Source organism: Fistularia commersonii, chromosome 5 (genome assembly GCF_037954325.1).
Source record: "Fistularia commersonii isolate RoL2024-O1a breed Wild chromosome 5, RoL_Fcom_v1.0, whole genome shotgun sequence".
NCBI lineage: Eukaryota > Metazoa > Chordata > Actinopteri > Syngnathiformes > Fistulariidae > Fistularia > Fistularia commersonii.
In genome coordinates this window covers 21,382,069-21,391,638 of record NC_141288.1, presented here as the reverse complement: position 1 = coordinate 21,391,638, position 9,570 = coordinate 21,382,069, and the positions used below count along the sequence as shown (strand labels likewise).

Here is a 9,570-nt window from a genome sequence, read left to right as displayed (position 1 = left end):
TAGATAAGATAAAAGAAGAGCCATAAAGAGAAAAGCGTTGGTCAGCTGAGGGTTTGACATTTGCTACGTGCAGGAGTTTATGAAGCGGCCCGTGCGGTTGCGTGGAGTTGTCCGGGCGACGCCGGTTAGCTATTTATCTTGCCGTGTTCTGTTTGCATTTCAAAATGTAAAGAATGGCCGGTCAGCGGGCGGATGCTCCGAGGCAGCTCCGAGCTTTTCGCCGAACCGTCGCGTTTACAATCCGGCAATGTGTCTTTTCTCCTCTGTCCAAGCTTGAAAGCGACGCGGGCGGACGGGGTTTCGGCAAAACCATGGCTTATCCTGCCGCGCGTCCCGGGGTGAAGGAAGAGCAGCCCGTCGGAGAGGCAAGGCCGGCCGGGCCAACACGGACGGAGCGGGCGACCGTTGTGTCGGGGGCGGCGGCGCGGAGGCCCGAGTGCGGAGCTCCCGACGAACCCCCGGGCGGCGCAGCCGGGTCTGCTGACAGACAGACTGCCGAGGACCGCGGGGAAAACGCGCCGAGTCCGTCTCGGCTCCGCGTCCTCTCAGATGCTCGGCCGTCTCCTCGGCGTCACGCGGACGTGTTCATAACAAAGTTATTGTCTTTATCTCCAACAGGCTACTTGAGGAATAAGTGTGGAGAGATGGATGTGTCAGTTGCACCCGGGCGTCTTTGCTATGATCGATGCTTTCCTCTTCCTCCCTGCCGGACCGGCGAACACAAATCAAACTGACAGACGAGCCACCAATTGCACAACTAAACTTGCATGATCTAGCTTTTTTTTTCCCCTTCTCTTGTTTTTTTTCTCTTCCGCTTTCTTTCCAAATTTCTCTCTCTCCTTTACACAGATCTGACTCAGAAGTTCTGCAACATAACTTTCCAACGTTTAAATGGTCACCCTGGCGTGGAGATGGCGCGGCCCTGTAATGTGGTAAGTGCTCGGCTGCGCTCGGTGCCGCCGCGTTAATGATAAGTCCCATTACGTGAGGATGCGGGTGTATTACACCGGGGTTTGACCTCTCCCTGGTTACTCTCTGTTTATCATCAACCGCCGCTTGTGTCTGCACCAACCGGCGCTTCGCGGCAGCGGCATCCCGGCTGAAATAGAGCCATAAACGCCTGGCTCCGTGCGGAGCTGAAATGCCTTCACTGCACAGACCGGACCTGCACGCCGACGCCTGGATCGGCTGCAGAGGCTCAATGAGCAAAATGGGATTTCTTTTTTTTTTTTTGCACCAGGTGAGTCCTTAGAAGGGCCTCCCCCTGGCAGGGATGCACGCTGAACCTGCAGACGGGTCCGGGGCCGCGGCCTCCTCTGCGTTTGCCAGGCCTTTGCACTCGCTCGGGTTTCAGTGACAGTTGCCCCTGCTGGCGGTCCGGGACGCTGAGCTCGGTGTGTGCCTGCCCACCGGGTGGGGTGGAGTGGAGTGGGGGTGGAGTGGGGGTGGAGTGGGGTCGGGGGGGCTGAAGAATCCCAAAGAATACAGGCATTGAATCCGAGGAAGAAAGCCCTACGTCATGGAAAGAATGACGTCAACTTTGATGAGGCGCCGAGGGAAGAACCTTGTGCGGACGAGGTGGAGTTCAGGCGGCTGCAGCGATGGAGGGGGGAGGGAGGGGGGGGTCGGCGGGCACTTTTTTTTGCATGCAGCATCATATGATGGGGAACTGTTGAATAATCCTGTTATTATAAAGCGAGTACGAGAGGATCATGACGTAACCGTTTCCATAGGCGACTGATATGCGGGCTGAGCCAATGGGAATCCACACCGGCGCGGCGCAGCCATCACACGGCCCCGGCGGAGAGCAGCCGGGAGGAGCGAGATGCTTCCCCCCCCCCCCTTCGCCAGCCGTACTCGGCCAATAGCTTCCTCTCGACTGCGCCGGGCGCCGTTCTTCGCGCAAAACACCCACAGACGTCAAGCTCGAGGAAAAGACGCAGGGTTGCGATGGTGAAATGTAGCTCGATCGGGGAAACCGAAGACACCGTTGCAAATGACGGCCGTGAGTTCTAGAAATCCGCCTCCCGATCGGGTGGCGACGCGCGGACGGAGGACGGAACTATCTTGAGCCGCCGCCCCGCAAAGCCTTTGGCTGCGGGGGTGACAGCGCGGGTGGGCGGGGCCTGAGCCTCTGGTGGGCGGAGCCTGATCCCGGGGGGCGGAGCCTGAGCGCGGCTCGGCGGAGAGAGTCTAGTCTTCGGTGAGACTGAGGGGGAGTTCCAGGGAGAGCGGGACGCGGGACGCTCCTTCGCCGGACGGAGTAAGTATTCCCGGGGAGACGAATCCGAGCCGCGGCGACCGGACGACACGCCCTCCGAGCCGCTTCGAGGGGCTTTTGTGTGTGAAAACGCGAAGCGGCGCGGCGTACGTTTCGGGGTGGAGCGGTCACCGAGGGCCAGCCGCTGGTGGGTAGCCGCCTCGGGTAGTTAGCTTCACGCCAAGCTAGCGCTAGCAGGCGGCGGAGCCGGAGCGGAGGCACCGCCGGTGGGCGTCTCGTCCCCCCCGCCCAGGTCTCCAGCGCTCCCCGGGCCGGAGGGGCTCCGCGCCCGCGTCCTTCGACGCACCGCGCCCGGTTCTGACCCCGCTCGCATCGCCGGGGGAAGTTTTTTCCGACTTGTCAGCGCGTCGGAAACACGGACTGGTGTGTTTTTCCATTCGGAGGTTGTGGCCGGGCTAACGGCCGGGAGCTACGCGGCTAGCACCCTAGCGCCAGCGTGGGACACATTTTTTTTTTTCTTGTTCTCCTAAAGCCAGCCGTGGCGTGGGCACCGCGGCCGGATCTCCGCTCCGCCCCTCCTGCACCGAACACGGGGAAACCAGCACCGCGACCTCCCAGGAACCGGTCTCTCTCCGCGGCTGCTGCATTCCATTGTGGCAGTGCAGTAACCCGGGATGCGATGGCGGGCTGTCACCGGGCTCCCCGGCGGGTCGCGGGGAAGAAAACCTACAGCATCCCGGCGAGGTACGGGAGCCCTTTCCCGGCTGTCGGTCAGTGCCGTGCACCGAGATACGATTAGCCCCGGCCGCGTCGACGCTCGTCCCCCGCACTTGTGTGTCCCGACGCGGCTGCAGGCTGCAGCCCGCCGGTGCTTTGGACGGCGGCGTGGAGGAAACGCCGTCCTCCGCGGTGCATGCTTCTGAAAGCCGGTAACCCGGTAGCGAGATGCAACGGCACATTTGGACGTGCAAAAAAAAGCGCCGCACGGGACACACCTCCAGACCCGTCCGGCTCCTGCAGCCGCCCAGGAGAACATCTCACACACCGTCATGCAACGCAGGTTCACCCCCACGGATCAGCCGGTCCTCAGGTCGCCTTGGATCTGCTCTCTGCGTGCCTTTTGGCGTGTGTTTAAGGGGATCACTCCTGATCCCATTAAATGGCCCCGGGTTGTCGCTGCCAGTGTCTTCTCTGTAATGACATGTGTGTTAAAGCGAGTCGCCTTGGATTGTCACTTTATCACGGTCCGCGGTGACTTATCTCGACCTAAAAACAAGGTAACCGCGTCGCCGCTCACTGTAAAGCGGTTATCTCAGGCCCTATTACATAATGCAGCAACAGCTAAGCATTTCCACCACCGACCCGCCGTTATTGTCAGGATATTCAGGATATGGACTAAACGCCGGGGCGCTCGGAGTTTCTTGGAACCGCAAACTTGGATTTGATTGTTTGTTTGTTTTTACTATCTTTCCCCGATTGAAGGGGGTAAACACGGCATTGAACGCGTCCGTCGCTCTCTTACTCAGCATATAGGCTCGTTTAATGATTTACATAAGCAGAGTCAGTGTTTGCGAGGCCTTTGAACAGCAGCTCTCACCCAGACCCAAGCGCTTTCCCTTTGTATTTCCTCGCTTCTCACACTGTCTGCCTGCTAACTGCTGCCAGTGCTGCCTGACTGACAAAGGATATGAGTCAGTGGTTGTTGCCCTCGTTTTGTTTTTTTGGGTGGTGGTGGAGGGGGTGCGCTTTTATCTCACTGACAAGCTCATTTGACCCCCCCTTGACTGTGTCATTTATTCAGATAGCGTGGCTCACATCTGTGATCGGGCCCAAACTGACCATGTCAAGGTTCATATCTTATGTGCGGCGCTTATCAAGCGAACCCCTTATCCCGAGTTTGTCGTTAAAATAAGATTTGATCGGCTCGCATCGCGCGGGCCCTTTGGAAAGGGGCACTCGCGGTGTTGCCATGAAAACTGAGTACCCTCCTCTCCGAGGCCGTTATCGCCTCGCAAATATGTCCCGGGCCTGTCGCGGGAGAGCTCCCCGCGCAGCTGCCGGGGAGGCTCCGCCATCTATTCGTTATTCGTCGCGCTCCCGGGCCGTTTTCGGACGCGGAAAACTAGCGCGAGGCGTCTCCGGTCGCCCGCGGTCCTTTGGCCGGATAGAGTTTGGTAACGCGTGCCGTTGAAAGCGGTCTCCTCACAGCTCGCCGCCGTGGGCCGGTAATCTAAGGTGACATTGAGCCCCGTGTAAACTTGCATCGGAGGCTAAATATAGTGCGGTTGTACCAACGAGTACTATGTATTTATGATACTATTGGCCCGTGTTTGAGTTTTGCTTATCACGCGCGCCGAGCAAGGTTATTGCTTTTTAGCCCCAGTTTAAGGTTACACGCGGTTTGTTACTCCTCTTTCATTCATGCAAACCTGAAGAGAATTGGAGCAGGAGCGAGCGCCGGCGTGACAAAAGGTCATTTTGCTTTCGGCTCGGATCGCTGACATTTCTGTTCCGGGGACACTAAATAGGAACCGGCGGCTCCGTTAATTGCACCGACTTTTCATGGTCGCATTTGGATATCTCCGAGGAGCAGTTGGGCTCGCGGTGTCACGTGTCGCAGATAACAGGGGAACAGACATGCCGCGTCCGCCCTCGGCTCGTCTTCGCACTTGTCTTCGCGTGTTCGGAGGGGAGAAAAAGTCCTTTCCTCCGAGGCCCCGAATCTCCTGCCGAGGCGTCGGGTGTTTTGCATTTCTGCGCGGGAATGTGGGTTTTCCAAGGTAAAAGCAGATAAGGCGATGATGTCGCGGGGGAGGACGAGGCCGATGTCACAAAGGCAAACCGCCGCGTCACAAAGACCAAGGCTGTGTGGGGCGACGCGGGGATCGGTTAGCTCCCTGTCGGCTTCGCGGGAAAGCCCGGAATTCCGCGGCCACCGTCCATTTCGATAGAGCTCCCGTAGTTCGCTCGGTTCTGGCGGCGACAAACCGTAATGCGTAGCCCTCGTCCCGGTTTCTCTCCGGGGTCAGACCGACCCAGAGACGACCGGAACATCAAATAAGAGAGACGGGAGGCAAACATTGGCGCCGTGGCAGCGCACCAGATGCAGCCCGCTGCGCTCCTCTTTGACGCGCCAGCAAAGTAGACCTAAAAGTCATAATGAGGTACAAGATGTTTTGCCGCAGCAGAACCTTTTGTATTCTGCCGTAGTCCCGATTGGCCGTGATGGAAAACCCTGACCGATTGACTGAGAAGGCACAGAGAGTGAAATGCGGCGGCAGGCGTGATGTGACCGTGGAGGGGCTTTCATATTAAGGGTCCTGGCAAATAGTGGATTTGCAGCGCACAACTCTTCCAATGCTGTGTTGCACGATTGAAATATAATAACTAGGTTTGATTGTGTGTCTGTGGCGTGTGCTGCACATTTAAGGACATCCTCTGTCACGTCGTTTCCTTTGGGGAGACGAGGCCCGTTCGACAGCGTCCCTGCCTTTTTCCAGAAAAAGGTGGTTAAATCAATGCTTACGTGCAGCACAACACGTGAATGAAGGAACGGACAGGTGCACGTTCACATTGATTTAGAAATCCTTCATTTTGCGCAGCCTCCAGCGCTACCAGTCACGGAAAACTCCATAGGAACCTTTGTGAAGTGGATGTACCACGTGAAGCAGCGGCGCTCTTCTGTAATCCGGCATGGAAACTGTAGCTCAACATGCTCTGACACGTCACCGCCACCGTCAATGTTCTCATTAATGAGCGGCGTTACACATTTCACCGTTCTATTTGAATCGTGCCGCGTTACTGTGTTTCCAGTACGCTTCGGTGCGGCGTGAAGGATGACGTGTGCGTACGGCCACACATTTATACATAATTACACTGTATACATACCGGGTAAAGCCCAACACAAACTGGACTTCAGAACCAGCCAAACCGGTTGACCTTTTTTTTTTTCTTAAAAGGGGGCGGGCCCTAGCAAATATAACCCCGTAATTACTTTTAATACAAACAAATAGATGTTTGTATTGCTAATTGTAATGAACAGTAAGTGATGGGCTCTGCGACCGCTCCCGGCAGAAGAGCGCCGCAGTGCCCAGGGAAGAGAAGTCCAAACTGTTACATCATCATGCATCTTAGCAACTTCTGGCTGTGATACATTGTCAGTTAAAATAGAAAGGAAAAAATAACAGGCAGGGCTCCAATCCGCATTTTTAACAGTTTTATAATCCGTCCATCTATCCTCCCATTCTTTCTTTTCCGACCCGCCGTTCTAAAGAGGGAATAATTTGATATGAAATATTGGTCGGGTTTCGGGAAGTACGGCGGTCGTGCTGACATGTTGTCCGGCGTAATAAACTCAGCTCACCTTTACTTTTCTGGGCTGGTTGTCCGGCAGCCGTGACGACGGGATGGCGGCTCCCGGTCCGCCGGAGGGATGAGAGCCATCCAGCCGTTTGTTTGGGGTCAAATCAGGCTGAAATCAGTGATCGTCGCTGAAAACAACACCAAATGTGATTTCAATATGGAGCTTTTGACGGCAGTGACGTTTTATCCCCTGGTGAAAGGGTCGTCGTTCGAATGTCGCTGTGGAGATGAGTTAAAGGCGGCCGAGTCAACGGCCGGCCCCGAGCGGCCCTTCTCCCCGCGTCCCCCGCCGGCGCCGTACGTTCTGACGAAGGAAGTTTCCCGCAGAACACGAGGGAAAGGTCGGGGACGGCAAGGTCATCCTATGGCAGCGAACGGCGTGGCGGCGCCGCCTCGGGCCGCTGACCCGCTATTGAGAGCCGCTCGTGACAAAGACGGCAGAGCTTCTCATCTTCTAAGTGGCTCCTTGAAACGCGCGTCGCCTCGGCGTATTTTCCATGAATGAGTCTGAAACCCCCGTGTAGCTATTAAGGACAAGCAATGGGATGGTTTTAGTCGTTACCTAGAGGTCTTCGAGCGACTCGCGGCAGATTCCCCATCTTTCGCCGGATGGTTTTAAAGGTTGAATTGCCACTAAATCCGCTCTGCCGTTTTTAGTGGGCGGTTCGGCGGGCAAGACTAAGGACGTCATGTTTTATGCCGCTGTCGTAAAGTAAACAACACGCGAGAGATCAATTCCCTGCGTCCGCCTCCGACCGTTTCACATTCTACTACTTATCGGCCTCCGGGCGATTTTATTTTTCCAACTACTTTTGTTTGTGAACATCTAATGGCTCTTAAATCTGGGCTGAAATCCTATATTTGAACACAGGAATGACAAGAAATGTTACCCGTCAGGGGTCTAGATTGGAGCCCACACTATAAGGTACCGCTTTGATTTGACTTGATTTTCTTAACCGTATTATTAATTTAGTATGACTAAATTAGTGAAGGTCGTTAAACATAGTCTAACAGTTATTGTTATTGACACTCAATTACATCAGACAGTCGTAGTAGGGAAGGTGAAAAAAAACCCCAAAGACATTTTTGTCTTTATTGAGTAGAAATGATTATAAAAGCTAAAAGAAATAGGGTTTCAAAATGATTGAATTTCAAAGAGCAAACAAACAATGAGGATCATGGCAGCTGCCAGTGGTGTCTCCTGTGTTTGCCGGCGGCACGGTAAACGCAGACCTGTCTCCACTCCGCTCGCTTCGCCTGCAATGTCTCAGGCGGGGAAGCAAGAGGAACTGTGGATAGATGGCGTGTGTGTGTGTGTGTGTGTGTGTGTGTTGAGTAGTGACAGCTCACACTGCATGTTCCTATGATTTGGCAGCGTGGCGGTGTTGAAGAGCCTTGTCCAGGTTCCAGTGTGTGGGGTGAAGTGGCACTCTGGGCTGCGAGCGCTGCTGCAGAAGGAGAGTTGGGTGTCTGTGCTTTGTACCCTCCACATTTACATGGCCTGACCCAGTTCAGGAGCGGCGAGCGGCGGGCGGCGAGCGGCGGGGGGAGGGGGCGGTCTGGGGGAAAGCTAAAAATACCAGGCCGCGTGTTCGGCAGCTCTATTGCGGAGGGATCCCTAGAATTGCGATCCTTAACTTCCATCAAGTTGTTGGCAGATAGAGCGGCGCAAACTGCCAGAGGGTTTCCTGAGCGCGGAGAGGGAGACGTTTGTATTCGCATGTTTCCGACGCTCTTTTCCCGAACGGTTTGGCCTCCGCACACTTTTCTGTTTGGGAGATTTCACCCATCTCGATCCGCCGCCGTACCAGGGTACAAAAAGCTCGGTTTGCCGAGCCGCCGCCGCCGCCATGTCTGCGAACGGTTAATGTCAGCCGCCGCCGCCGTTCATCCATACCATGCCAGCTGTTGAGTCCGAGATCCAATCGCAACGATTTTCCACTGTTGTGACACGTGACCGGCTCCGCGACCCGGAAGTGTGGCGGCGCAGCAAACGTTGGCACCTCCTTTCATGCCGCTGTCGTGGCTCCTCTCTGGGTGACCCGGTGCCGAGGGATTAGCCCCGTGCTCTGTCCGCGCCGCGGAACCACGCCCGAAACGCCGCTGTTATTTGCGCTCGCCGCAGGCTGTCGCGTCTCAAAGGCATCAGAACCCGAGCGGCGGAAAAAAAATCAATTCACTGTAAAGAAGGACACACTTTCTTGCCCATCTTATGTTTAGCGATGCACGATTTCAACGCCCGCTGAAGCGCGGCGTGGCTCGACGCGTGGCGGCGGTTTGAAACAAATGGTTTTGGACGTACCCACATCGGCCTAGATTTGCATCGGCAGCTCCGAATCACCTCGTTTGACGCCAACAGGAGTCGTCGAGCGGCCGGGTGGGACGGGCATCCGGGAAGGGGGCTCGGAGAAACAGTCCAAACCCCATCCCGGGCCTCCCAGCTTATCTAAGGCATCGCCCGGACAGAGAACTCGGCATGGAGACGAGATAGAAGTTAACATATCTCAAATTATCTTTTCTTGCCACGGCGAAAACCGGGAGAGACAACCTGCTGAGCGAGAGTGCCGAAGCGTCACGGCTCCCGGCAGCCGTTTGCATCTTCAGTCAGTAAAGGAGGAAACCTCTTCTCTGCGAGCCATTAGCTTGAATTCCGCTACGTTTGAACACCGAATGCAGAAAGGACCGCCGGTGCTTCCCGAGCCAGCCGCAGATAAACGCTCAATGACGCTCCGCGCTTCTGCTCGCCCTTCCGTCTCCTCCCATTCTTATTTGCCGCTCGCGTTTGTCGTTTGGCCTTTCGCTATTGAATGTCAGCAGACCTTGGACAGTTGATGAAATAGTGCACTTTGTTCCATTGTCACGGCCGCGTTCAGCAGCGACTCTTAATATTTCAATCTGAACGGAGCTTCGCGTATCGTCGAGGCGGCTTTGGGGTTGTTAAAATACAGGGATTGGACTCAGCCGGAGATGCAGATCCTCACTAAAAG

At 55.8% G+C, this 9,570-nt stretch overlaps 1 protein-coding gene across 3 annotated transcripts in view; it reads left to right on the top strand.

Annotated features, from left to right (window-relative positions):
- The first annotated feature begins 2,201 nt into the window (after window positions 1–2,201).
- Window positions 2,202–9,570, top strand: part of atp2b1a (ATPase plasma membrane Ca2+ transporting 1a) — a 39,511-nt gene continuing 32,142 nt past the window's right edge. For all 3 annotated transcript variants that reach the window (XM_086147317.1, XM_086147319.1, XM_086147318.1), the window contains exon 1: window positions 2,202–2,263. The gene's annotated coding sequence lies outside the window, so the exon portion shown is untranslated. The remainder of the gene's footprint in view (window positions 2,264–9,570) is intronic.